Source organism: Hoplias malabaricus, chromosome 7 (genome assembly GCF_029633855.1).
Source record: "Hoplias malabaricus isolate fHopMal1 chromosome 7, fHopMal1.hap1, whole genome shotgun sequence".
Classification (NCBI taxonomy): domain Eukaryota; kingdom Metazoa; phylum Chordata; class Actinopteri; order Characiformes; family Erythrinidae; genus Hoplias; species Hoplias malabaricus.
In genome coordinates this window covers 38,966,870-38,981,750 of record NC_089806.1, presented here as the reverse complement: position 1 = coordinate 38,981,750, position 14,881 = coordinate 38,966,870, and positions in this window count along the sequence as shown.

Here is a 14,881-nt window from a genome sequence, read left to right as displayed (position 1 = left end):
AACACCATAACACCCGCTTAACATTACCAACTGGAGCACCCTAGCATGAATGATTATGTACATCTTTATTCCATAATGTAGTCACTTTGAGTCTAAACTGTTTTCAGGATTCTTATACATTTTAGATGCCCACACCCCATCCCCAATAGCAAACTGTAAGAAAACATATTTGTGAAGTATAAAAAAAGCTGTTAATAGGCAGCATGTCCTTCTACTTTTGTTTTGGAAAGGCTTACATTAGATGTTGGAACATAGCCATTTGAATTTCCACCCAATATTTATGGGATTTTTACCCCCTCCTCTAGCCACCAGTGCACAATACTGTCCTTAGGCTCATTTGATTGAAATGAAGATTACTGAGTCCAAGCTGTGTGTACACAATTGACCATCTATATCTATAATAGGTGCAACTTAAAATCTCAAAATTCACTCGTTATAAGAGGTGTCTCAAACCCTTTGTACCCATAGTGAAGTGAAGTTGATTTAAGTGGGTTTTGGAAAAATAAATGTTTTCTTAAGTTTCTCCAATGCAGGATGAGATGGTGCAGTCTGTCTATTTTTAATGCCCTGAAGACCTCATCCAACTGGTGTACAGCATGTTTTGCCAAACCATAAGCAAACACACCATCACTGTATGGAGATGATCCTCCCTGTGTGGTGAAGATGAAAACACTACAATCACTGCATAAAACTCTAATGAATGTATGCTTTTGTATTTTTAAATTCGCATTTACATGGAATGGGTAACTAGGTCTAAATTCCACTGAGAGTGAAATGCATGAGAACCCGTTGTGTCTATGATGCTTCTGTAATGGCTTTCTTTTCTATTTTTACCAGTGGTATCTCCTAAATAAAAGGTTCTACTTTGTTCTGGGTCAAATGAGTCACATGGCAGTTTCAAATTTACTTTATATTCATTACACAGCAAAGCCAAGCCAACTATATTAGCTGATTATTTAGAAAAAAACAAAACAATCAATGAATCTCTTTTCCTGCTAGCACCACTAAGGTCTAACTAATACTATGTTAGCATTGACTAACAGTGGGTTACCTGTAAAATATAGGGTTTTAACTAGGGTTACAATACTTGATATTTAGACAAATTGTAGACACATTTTTGGAAGTACTGGGCCCTAGCCTATAGATTTTGCTTCAGTCAGAGTCCACATACGAGCTGAGACTAAGATCACACTGTGTCAGGGACTCGCGGAGGGCGGACTGACGGAGGCGGACGCACACGCTAAAACACAGTTACTTTATTTACAAAATATAACGAAACAGACGAGCAAAAACCAAAACGAGAGAAAGCAGAAACGGACAGACTCAAGACTAAATGATGACGGAGAAACAAAACAATGACAGAAAACGAAGCAAGGCACGAACGAGACGTAACAAGGAACAGACAAACTGAAGGGAGCGATACGACTATGACATTGGAAATGAAACAACTGGATACGAAACAACCAAGGTGAAATGTCCGACAAGAGGAAGTGAGAGAAGGGGACTTAAATACAAAACACAGACGAGATGCACCTGAGACAGATAACGAGGGGGCAGGGTAACAAATGAGACACAGACGAGGAGGCGGAACAAAGGCGGGACTAGGGCAACAACAAACAGAGCCATGTGCTGAGAGAGCACATGGCGGGGAAAACAGACATGACAGGATGAGGGCGTGACACACTGAGAGTTTGAAAAACAAACTGTGTCTGTCATTAGGCTGACCGTCCTCTTTTACCCGGACATGTCCTCTTTTTTAGCCTTAAAAAAATGTCCGGGTGGAATTTCACAAACGTCCGGGATTTTGTTTTTCTAGAGCTTACATAGAACTTCGAGAAGTTTCGTTCACAAACTAGTCCTGCCCTCCCCTACTCCTATTGGTTCGCTTGAGTGAGAAGGGGGCGTGGTGAAGGAGCCTAAAATCTTCTGATTGGACGGTCTGACTGTAGAGCTACCGTTATTGGTCTATAACCGTCCCTGTAAACATTTAATTGGTCAGTCCTCACGTCAGTAGTCCTTGTTTACGTCAGGCAAAGCTCATGGGCCTACCCTCATCTCAAGCAGCTATGCCGAAACGTAAATGTAAGTTCTCGGATGAATTCCTATGTTTTTGTAGCAAATAAAGGTGTAAAAGACCTAATAGCACATATAGGTTCAGTTAAGCATACAATGGCAGCAAGGGGCAAGAGTTCATCTCCCCCCCTTCACCCCCTGTCCTCTTTTTCACCATCTCAGATGTGGTCATAGTTTTTTAGCTAACACGCTAATTCATGGCATAAGCATAATTCAGGTTCTGTACAATGTAAACTCCAAAAACTAACACACACCCCTTATGTTTCTTATTCACAACTTATAGAAATATGTTTTATTACTACGTCTTTACTCTACTTCTTTACTTATGTTGGTGAAAATGTCAGAAATGCTAAGCTTATATACCTTCTTGTTTTTCTTTCTTATTTGCATCCTACTAAAGCAAGAATGCACAGCTTTGTGTGAGTTTGTGTGAGTTTGTGTGTGTTTGTATGCTATGTTCACTTCGGTTTAGCAGTAGCTTTCAGTTGGTGTAATGTGTGATCATAAGTGGTTTAGTGTAGTGGAACTATTCGGGGGTCTGGGGGCGGCGCTGGATGGGGTGGGCACAGCAAGGCAACGTGGCATGTTTGTCTACAAAAAGGGGGCACTGCAGAATGATGTAAATGATGCCCATATCGACGTCTTCATAATAAATCTGCAGAAATCAGTCAGGAAGTGTAATTTAATACGAAGATGCTCACGTAATGTGTAAATATTGAAACACATGTAGGATTAATACTTTCATAGTATAAATACCAGTACCTGAAGGGTTTAAAATGGATACTCAGATTAAGTCCAGTAAACATGGGGATTCTTTTAAATCAAAAGTACTGTATTGTCTGGTTCCCAGGAGTCATTAGATCATTCGTTAAAAAGGATTTCTGTGTGTTACACAGATGCTGCATGGTTTTCTAGGTTTACCATGTAAATATACCTCCAGTTCCACCAGTTCGTGTGAGAAAGGCTTTAGAATTGGCATGGAGATAATCCTGGGATAAACCTTTCATTTCTTCCTGCCCCAAAGGAATTCAATGGCTGTTTTGTTGCTGTTATGAATTCTAACCTCACGCCTAATCTCTTTTTTCTTGTACGTTGCTTTTTGTTGTTTTTTAATAATATGATCATTTGCTATTATTATTGTTATTATTTGAACTATTATTAGCTGACATTTGCAAAATCAACAGAAAATGGGTGCTCCTCAATGAGCAATCTCATACACAAGCATCCACTCAAGGCGATAATCCACACTTTAGACGGCTTTCTCCAGGGAGAAAAACAGCTTAATCCCTCATATAAACACATCATATTATATCCTGTTTGAAGGAGCCTTTTCCACACGGAAAACGCTGGAGCACTGGGAACATTAAAGGGGGAGGGTAATGGAAAAGCCTTGGAATGAGTGAAAAAGAAAGAAAGAAAACAGTCCAGGTTTTGCTCTTATCTGAGGTGGAAAAGTTTGGGCCGCTCCCCAGGCATTTCCAAGCCTCCAATCCACCCAAATGGGGGGACGGTGATAAGGTTGCCAAGGAAACCAAAGGGAAATGAGGCTTTAAAACAGGACACACACCGCTTATGCTGAGGGAATTCGTCCCACCTCCCTGTCATGACTTCAGTGGGAGGCTTACAGTGTCCTCCCTATGAACTTTGACAGTGGCGTCAAAAGCATTTTTCCTCGCAAGCAAAAGCATGTTTAATTTTTCATTAAAGCGATGAAATATGAATCAAAATGCAGAACGTTTGCCTTTAATGTTGGGGATATTTTTTTGGACATGTGGGTCTTTTTAATGATGAGGGTTTTGTATGGGTTCAACACAATAGGGTTTTGTTTAACATTTTAGATGAGTAGAGGAGAGCATTATTGTACGTGCTGAAACACTGGAAATAAGTAAGTCTTAACATTACATTTGGGCACATTGCTGTGAGGATTTGATTGTGTACTTTCACATATACATAGCACGTTTATAGGCACTCAAAGCATTTTTACAGTTTCACACAGTCACACACACCTGTGGGCAGTTACACACACACACCCTGTTACTCACACACTCACCTGTGGCCAATTTCACAAACTCACCCTGTCACTAACACACTTACACCTGTGGGCAGTTACACACACTCACCATGTCACTTACACCTGTGGGCAGTTACACACACTCACCCTGTCACTAACACATTTACACCTGTGGGCAGTTTCACACACTCACCCTGTCACTTATGCACTCACACCTGTGGCCAGTTTCACATACTCACCCTGTCACTAACACACTCACACCTGTGGCCAGTTTCACACACTCACCCTGTCACTTACGCACTCACGCCTGTGGCCAGTTTCACATACTCACCCTGTCACTAACACACTCACACCTGTGGCCAGTTTCACACACTCATCCTGTCACTCATACACTCACACCTGTGGCCAGTTTCACACACTCACCCTGTCACTACCACACTCACACCTGTGGCCAGTTTCACACACTCACCCTGTCACTAACACACTCACACCTGTGGCCAGTTTCACACACTCACACCTGTGGCCAGTTTCACACACTCACCCTGTCACTTACGCACTCACACCTGTGGCCAGTTTCACACAGTCACACCTGTGGCCAGTTTCACACACTCACCCTGTCACTTACGCATTCACACCTGTGGCCAGTTTCACACACTCACCCAGTCACCCACAAGCTCACATCTGTGGGCAGTTTCACACACTCACCCTGTCACTACCACACTCACACCTGTGGCCAGTTTCACACATTCACCCTGTCACTAACACACTCACACCTGTGGCCAGTTTCACACAGTCACACCTGTGGCCAGTTTCACACACTCACCCTGTCACTTACGCATTCACACCTGTGGCCAGTTTCACACACTCACCCAGTCACCCACAAGCTCACATCTGTGGGCAGTTTCACACACTCACCCTGTCTCTCACACTCTCACACTTGTGGGCAGATTCACACACTCACCCAGTCACCCACAAGCTCACGTCTGTGGGCAGTTTCACACACTCACCCTGTCTCTCACACTCTCACACTTGTGGGCAGATTCATACACTCACCCTGTCACTCACACACTCACCCTGTCACTCACATCTGTGGCCAGTTTCACACACTCCCCCTGTCACTCACACCTGTGGCCAGTTTCACACACTCACCCTATCACTCACACCTGTGGGAAGTGACCCACAGTGAGGATTGAGCCCAGGACCTTGGGCCCCTGGATCTGTGTGGAAGTGACACTATTTTATATTCATAAATTCACTTTGGCTGCAGTAAAAGCTTCTGCTTCTTTAGAAAGCTTTGCACTGTCATGATTTGATGGCACTCAGCCACATAAACATTAGTGCGGTCAGGTGCTGAAGTTGGATGATTAGTTCCAGATTAGTTCTGGATCAGAAACACCACTCCAACCCATCACAGTTCAGTCACACCCGGGTACACTTTGCTTTACCCCTTTCGCCCACATTTGGCATTGAGCATATAAAATTGAAATAGCTGAAGTGATTTTCATTACGGTAAATGGGCCATTAGGGGAGGCTGCCAAAGGAGGTAATGAGTAAGAAGTGATGTATCTGTTTAATTTGATTTGCATGTAATTTGCAGAAACATATAATTGTTCTAGGAGTGGATAGAGAGTGGCAGCAGCGCTGAAGTGATTCATGCATGGTCTTGAGGTTTGGTTTTCAGGGATGTCACATCACAAACATAACAAATGGATGTTTAAATGAGGTCCCCCAGTTGTTATGATGTGTAGATCATGTTTGCCAGTTAACCCTTTGTTATTCTAGTGATTTTATCCATTTTAATCCATTTCCGACTGTCATTCAACAAAGTTCACAAGCATTTCAGTATTCAGTAGTAAAACTTGGAGTCTACATGAGTCACCCGGTTACTATGAAACTTTGAAATGATGGAAAGTGATTCTTCAGTTGAATGTAAACTTATTATTTTGCCTCCTAAAGCCAAATTGTCTTGAGACAACATCAATCCTGCAAAAGCACTTCTGCAATCGCAGTTTGCTTCAGTCCACACTTCTGATCAATCATACATGAAGACTTCACAGCTGTCTGAGCCATCCAGCTTCTGCGAGAAACAAGAATACAACTAGATGTTAGGCCTGAACTCAACAAGATGGAGAAGCTTAGCAACAAAACAGCAACTGGTGTAGTTGCCAGTCTGAGAACAAAAATGGCACTAAAACTTTCAGAGAAATGGTTTCTGTGGTGGGACTTTCAGCGGTACATAATCGTAATTCAAGATTAATACATTCTCCCACTCTTTTCTTGCAACTCCTGTGTAATATTAAAAATGACAATAAAAATAAGTATTAAGACCCAACATTCACAATCACTAACATTGAAATCACCGTCTTTAAATCATCTAAATTCAGTATTGTCCCCAAAAATGAATTCATTCATTATCTGTAACCCTTATCCAGTTCACGGTCACAGTGCATCCAGAGCCTACCTGGAATCATTGGGCGCAAGGTGGGAAGACACCCTGGAAGAGACGCCAGTCCTTCATAGGGCAACACACTCCTCACAGACAGTCACCCGGAGGAAACCCACGCAGACACAGGGTGAACACACCACACTCCTCACAGACAGTCACTCGGAGGAAACCCACGCAGACACAGGGAGAACACACCACACTCCTCACAGACAGTCACCCGGAGGAAACCCACGCAGACACAGGGAGAGCACACCACACTCCTCACAGACAATCACCCAGAGGAAACCCACACGGACACAGGGAGAACACACCACACTCCTCACAGACAGTCACTCGGAGGAAACCCACACAGACACAGGGAGAACACACCACACTCCTCACAGACAGTCACCCGGAGGAAACCCACACAGACACAGGGAGAACACACCACACTCCTCACAGACAGTCACCCGGAGGAAACCCACACAGACACAGGGAGAACACACCACACTCCTCACAGACAGTCACCTGGAGCGGGAATCGAACCCACAACCTGCAGGTCCCTGGAGCTGTGTGACTGCGACACCTACCTGCTGCTCCACCGTGCCGTCCCCAAAAATAAATGTACATGCTTTTCCTGATGGAACTCATAACAAATGCAGTGATTCATACATTCTTCCCACTTGCCATTTCCACACTATTAATTTTTATTTTATTTATTCATTCATTCATTCATTATCTGTAACCCTTATCCAATTCAGGGTCGCGGTGGGTCCAGAGCCTACCTGGAATCATTGGGCGCAAGGCGGGAATACACCCTGGAGGGGGCGCCAGTCCTTCACAGGGCAACACACACTCACACATTCACTCACACCTACGGACACTTTTGAGTCGCCAATCCACCTACCAACGTGTGTTTTTGGACTGTGGGAGTAAACCGGAGCACCCGGAGGAAATCCACGCAGACACAGGGAGAACACACCACACTCCTCACAGACAGTCACCCGGAGCGGGAATCGAACCCACAACCTCCAGGCCCCTGGAGCTGTGTGACTGCGACACTACCTGCTGTGCCACCGTGCCACCCTATTTTATTTATTTATTTATTTATTTATTTTAAATAAAATGCATTCATTCATTGTCTGTAACTGCTAATTTAGTTTGGGGTCACAGTGGGTCCGGAGCATGCCCGGAATCATTGAGCACAAGGTGGGAACACACCATGGAGGGGGCGCCAACACTCACACATTCACTCACACCTAGGGACACTTTTGAGTAGCCAATCAAATGTGTGGTTTGGACTGTGGGAAGAAACCACAGGAAAACTTCAACTCATCTAAACTTGGTAGACAACACTCATCCACTATTATTGTCTGACCTTCCCACTGCTGGCTGGAGTTACTGCAGCAAAACAGGGACCAAGTCTTTATAATAACCCCAAAGGACTGATACAAACATTTACAGCCAACAGATGGCAGAATTTAAAAAGTTGAGAGCAGGTGTGTGTTATCAGAATAACTTGGTGAATGTAATGAAAGCACTGGTGACGCAAACCTCTCTCCAGAACAGATGATGAAGGCATGATCCAATAGACTGAAAACAGCAGGTAAAGTATCTGCTCTTCTTCACTTAAACGTGTGTGGACAGACGCACTGAAGATGAAGCTCTGCTAACTTAAAGTAACAGTTAAAACATGAAATAAAACATCAAAGATCTTATGTATCCATGACGACCACGGTATCAGGCACACACATCACTGATGTAATCGAGGCTGTAAGTGACACTAATGCTTTAATACTTTGCAAGCTCTGTCTCTGCAATCTATCAATCTACACCAGCTGCCATTTGCATTCTTGGTGATAAATGGATCAATAGAAATAGTCAAAAAGTGGTTGAAATACACAACCCCAGTTCCACAAAGTTTGGACACTCTGTAAATTGTAAATAAATATGAATAAAAACAGAATTAGAACTAATTTTCCCGTCTTCTGTTGCCCATGTCATGTGTTTTTGAGGTGTGTTGTTGCCATCAAGTTCTAAATAAGTTAATATTTTTCATGAAATATCTCACTTTAAAAATTAATTCATCCATCCATTATCTGTAACCCTTATCCAGTTCAGGGTCACGGTGAGTCCAGAGCCTACCTGGAATCATTGGGCGCAAGGCGAGAATACACCCTGGAGGGGGCGCCAGTCCTTCACAGGGCAACACACACACACACACCTACGGACACTTTTGAGTCACCAATCCACCTACCAACGTGTGTTTTTGGACTGTGGGAGGAAACCGGAGCCCCCGGAGGAAACCCACGCAGACACAGGGAGAACACACCTCACTCCTCACAGACAGTCACCCGGAGGAAACCCACGCAGACACAGGGAGAACACACCACACTCCTCACAGACAGTCACCCGGAGGAAACCCACACAGACACAGGGAGAACACACCACACTCCTCACAGACAGTCATCCGAAGGAAACCCATGCAGACACAGGGAGAACACACCACACTCCTCACAGACAGTCACCCGAAGGAAACCCATGCAGACACAGGGAGAACACACCACACTCCTCACAGACAGTCACCCGGAGGAAACCCACGCAGACACAGGGAGAACACACCACACTCCTCACAGACAGTCATTCGGAGGAAACCCACGCAGACACAGTGAGAACACACCACACTCCACACAGACAGTCACCCAGAGGAAACCTACGCAGACACAGGGAGAACACACCACACTCCTCACAGACAGTCACCCGGAGGAAACCCACGCAGACACAGGGAGAACACACCACACTCCTCACAGACAGTGACCCGGAGGAAACCCACGCAGACACAGGGAGAACACACCACACTCCTCACAGACAGTCATCCGAAGGGAACCCATGCAGACACAGGGAGAACACACCACACTCCTCACAGACAGTGACTCGGAGGAAACCCACGCAGACACAGGGAAAACACACCACACTCCTCACAGACAGTCACCCGGAGGAAACCCACGCAGACACAGAGAGAACACACGACACTCCTCACAGACAGTCACACGGAGGAAACCCACGCAGACACAGGGAGAACACACCACACTCCTCACAGACAGTCACCCGGAGGAAACCCATGCAGACACAGGGAGAACACAACACACTCCACACAGACAGTCACCCGGAGGAAACCCACGCAGACACAGGGAGAACACACCACACTCCTCACAGACAGTCATTCGAAGGAAACCCATGCAGACACAGGGAAAACACAACACACTCCACACAGACAGTCACCCAGAGGAAACCCACGCAGACACAGGGAGAACACACCACACTCCTCACAGACAGTCACCCGGAGGAAACCCACGCAGACACAGGGAGAACACACCACACTCCTCACAGACAGTCACCCGAAGGAAACCCATGCAGACACAGGGAGAACACACCACACTCCTCAAAGACAGTCACCCGGAGGAAACCCACGCAGACACAGGGAGAACACACCACACTCCTCACAGACAGTCACTCGGAGGAAACCCACGCAGACACAGGGAGAACACACCACACTCCACACAGACAGTCACCCAGAGGAAACCTACGCAGACACAGGGAGAACACACCACACTCCTCACAGACAGTCACCTGGAGGAAACCCACGCAGACACAGGGAGAACACACCACACTCCTCACAGACAGTGACCCGGAGGAAACCCTCGCAGACACAGGGAGAACACACCACACTCCTCACAGACAGTCATCCGAAGGAAACCCATGCAGACACAGGGAGAACACACCACACTCCTCACAGACAGTCACCCGAAGGAAACCCATGCAGACACAGGGAGAACACACCACACTCCTCACAGACAGTCACCCGGAGAAAACCCACGCAGACACAGGGAGAATACACCACACTCCACACAGACAGTCACACGGAGGAAACCCACGCAGACACAGGGAGAACACACCACACTCCTCACAGACAGTCACCTGGAGGAAACCCATGCAGACACAGGGAGAACACAACACACTCCACACAGACAGTCACCCGGAGGAAACCCACGCAGACACAGGGAGAACACACCACACTCCTCACAGACAGTCATTCGAAGGAAACCCATGCAGACACAGGGAGAACACACCACACTCCTCACAGACAGTCACCCGAAAGAAACCCACGCAGACACAGGGAGAACACACCACACTCCTCACAGACAGTCATTCGGAGGAAACCCACGCAGACACAGGGAGAACACACCACACTCCACACAGACAGTCACCCAGAGGAAACCTACGCAGACACAGGGAGAACACACCACACTCCTCACAGACAGTCACCCGGAGGAAACCCACGCAGACACAGGGAGAACACACCACACTCCTCACAGACAGTGACCCGGAGGAAACCCTCGCAGACACAGGGAGAACACACCACACTCCTCACAGACAGTCATCCGAAGGAAACCCATGCAGACACAGGGAGAACACACCACACTCCACACAGACAGTCACCCGGAGGAAACCCACGCAGACACAGGGAGAACACACCACACTCCTCACAGACAGTCATTCGAAGGAAACCCATGCAGACACAGGGAAAACACAACACACTCCACACAGACAGTCACCCAGAGGAAACCCACGCAGACACAGGGAGAACACACCACACTCCTCACAGACAGTCACCCGGAGGAAACCCACGCAGACACAGGGAGAACACACCACACTCCTCACAGACAGTCACCCGAAGGAAACCCATGCAGACACAGGGAGAACACACCACACTCCTCAAAGACAGTCACCCGGAGGAAACCCACGCAGACACAGGGAGAACACACCACACTCCTCACAGACAGTCACTCGGAGGAAACCCACGCAGACACAGGGAGAACACACCACACTCCACACAGACAGTCACCCAGAGGAAACCTACGCAGACACAGGGAGAACACACCACACTCCTCACAGACAGTCACCTGGAGGAAACCCACGCAGACACAGGGAGAACACACCACACTCCTCACAGACAGTGACCCGGAGGAAACCCTCGCAGACACAGGGAGAACACACCACACTCCTCACAGACAGTCACCCGAAGGAAACCCATGCAGACACAGGGAGAACACACCACACTCCTCACAGACAGTCACCCGAAGGAAACCCATGCAGACACAGGGAGAACACACCACACTCCTCACAGACAGTCACCCGGAGAAAACCCACGCAGACACAGGGAGAATACACCACACTCCACACAGACAGTCACACGGAGGAAACCCACGCAGACACAGGGAGAACACACCACACTCCTCACAGACAGTCACCTGGAGGAAACCCATGCAGACACAGGGAGAACACAACACACTCCACACAGACAGTCACCCGGAGGAAACCCACGCAGACACAGGGAGAACACACCACACTCCTCACAGACAGTCATTCGAAGGAAACCCATGCAGACACAGGGAGAACACACCACACTCCTCACAGACAGTCACCCGAAAGAAACCCACGCAGACACAGGGAGAACACACCACACTCCTCACAGACAGTCATTCGGAGGAAACCCACGCAGACACAGGGAGAACACACCACACTCCACACAGACAGTCACCCAGAGGAAACCTACGCAGACACAGGGAGAACACACCACACTCCTCACAGACAGTCACCCGGAGGAAACCCACGCAGACACAGGGAGAACACACCACACTCCTCACAGACAGTGACCCGGAGGAAACCCTCGCAGACACAGGGAGAACACACCACACTCCTCACAGACAGTCATCCGAAGGAAACCCATGCAGACACAGGGAGAACACACCACACTCCTCACAGACAGTCACCCGAAGGAAACCCATGCAGACACAGGGAGAACACACCACACTCCTCACGGACAGTCACCCGGAGGAAACCCACACAGACACAGGGAGAATACACCACACTCCACACAGACAGTCACCCGGAGGAAACCCACGCAGACACAGGGAGAACACACCACACTCCTCACAGACAGTCACCCGGAGGAAACCCATGCAGACACAGGGAGAACACAACACACTCCACACAGACAGTCACCCGGAGGAAATCCATGCAGACACAGGGAGAACACACCACACTCCTCACAGACAGTCATTCGAAGGAAACCCATGCAGACACAAGGAAAACACAACACACTCCACACAGACAGTCACCCAGAGGAAACCCACGCAGACACAGGGAGAACACACCACACTCCTCACAGACAGTCACCCGGAGGAATCCCACACAGACACAGGGAGAACACACCACACTCCTCACAGACAGTCACCCGGAGGAAACCCACGCAGACACAGGGAGAACACACCACACTCCTCACAGACAGTCACCCGGAGGAAACCCACGCAGACACAGGGAGAACACACCACACTCCTCACAGACAGTCACCCGGAGGAAACCCACGCAGACACAGGGAGAACACACCACACTCCTCACAGACAGTCACCCGGAGGAAACCCACGCAGACACAGGGAGAACACACGACACTCCTCACAGACAGTCACACGGAGGAAACCCACGCAGACACAGGGAGAACACACCACACTCCTCACAGACAGTCACCCGGAGGAAACCCACGCAGACACAGGGAGAACACACCACACTCCTCACAGACAGTCACCCGGAGGAAACCCACGCAGACACAGGGAGAACACACGACACTCCTCACAGACAGTCACACGGAGGAAACCCACGCAGACACAGGGAGAACACACCACACTCCTCACAGACAGTCACCCGGAGGAAACCCATGCAGACACAGGGAGAACACAACACACTCCACACAGACAGTCACCCGGAGGAAACCCACGCAGACACAGGGAGAACACACCACACTCCTCACAGACAGTCATTCGAAGGAAACCCATGCAGACACAGGGAAAACACAACACACTCCACACAGACAGTCACCCAGAGGAAACCCACGCAGACACAGGGAGAACACACCACACTCCTCACAGACAGTCACCCGGAGGAAACCCACGCAGACACAGGGAGAACACACCACACTCCTCACAGACAGTCACCCGAAGGAAACCCATGCAGACACAGGGAGAACACACCACACTCCTCAAAGACAGTCACCCGGAGGAAACCCACGCAGACACAGGGAGAACACACCACACTCCTCACAGACAGTCACTCGGAGGAAACCCACGCAGACACAGGGAGAACACACCACACTCCACACAGACAGTCACCCAGAGGAAACCTACGCAGACACAGGGAGAACACACCACACTCCTCACAGACAGTCATTCGAAGGAAACCCATGCAGACACAGGGAAAACACAACACACTCCACACAGACAGTCACCCAGAGGAAACCCACGCAGACACAGGGAGAACACACCACACTCCTCACAGACAGTCACCCGGAGGAAACCCACGCAGACACAGGGAGAACACACCACACTCCTCACAGACAGTCACCCGAAGGAAACCCATGCAGACACAGGGAGAACACACCACACTCCTCAAAGACAGTCACCCGGAGGAAACCCACGCAGACACAGGGAGAACACACCACACTCCTCACAGACAGTCACTCGGAGGAAACCCACGCAGACACAGGGAGAACACACCACACTCCACACAGACAGTCACCCAGAGGAAACCTACGCAGACACAGGGAGAACACACCACACTCCTCACAGACAGTCACCTGGAGGAAACCCACGCAGACACAGGGAGAACACACCACACTCCTCACAGACAGTGACCCGGAGGAAACCCTCGCAGACACAGGGAGAACACACCACACTCCTCACAGACAGTCATCCGAAGGAAACCCATGCAGACACAGGGAGAACACACCACACTCCTCACAGACAGTCACCCGAAGGAAACCCATGCAGACACAGGGAGAACACACCACACTCCTCACAGACAGTCACCCGGAGAAAACCCACGCAGACACAGGGAGAATACACCACACTCCACACAGACAGTCACACGGAGGAAACCCACGCAGACACAGGGAGAACACACCACACTCCTCACAGACAGTCACCTGGAGGAAACCCATGCAGACACAGGGAGAACACAACACACTCCACACAGACAGTCACCCGGAGGAAACCCACGCAGACACAGGGAGAACACACCACACTCCTCACAGACAGTCATTCGAAGGAAACCCATGCAGACACAGGGAGAACACACCACACTCCTCACAGACAGTCACCCGAAAGAAACCCACGCAGACACAGGGAGAACACACCACACTCCTCACAGACAGTCATTCGGAGGAAACCCACGCAGACACAGGGAGAACACACCACACTCCACACAGACAGTCACCCAGAGGAAACCTACGCAGACACAGGGAGAACACACCACACTCC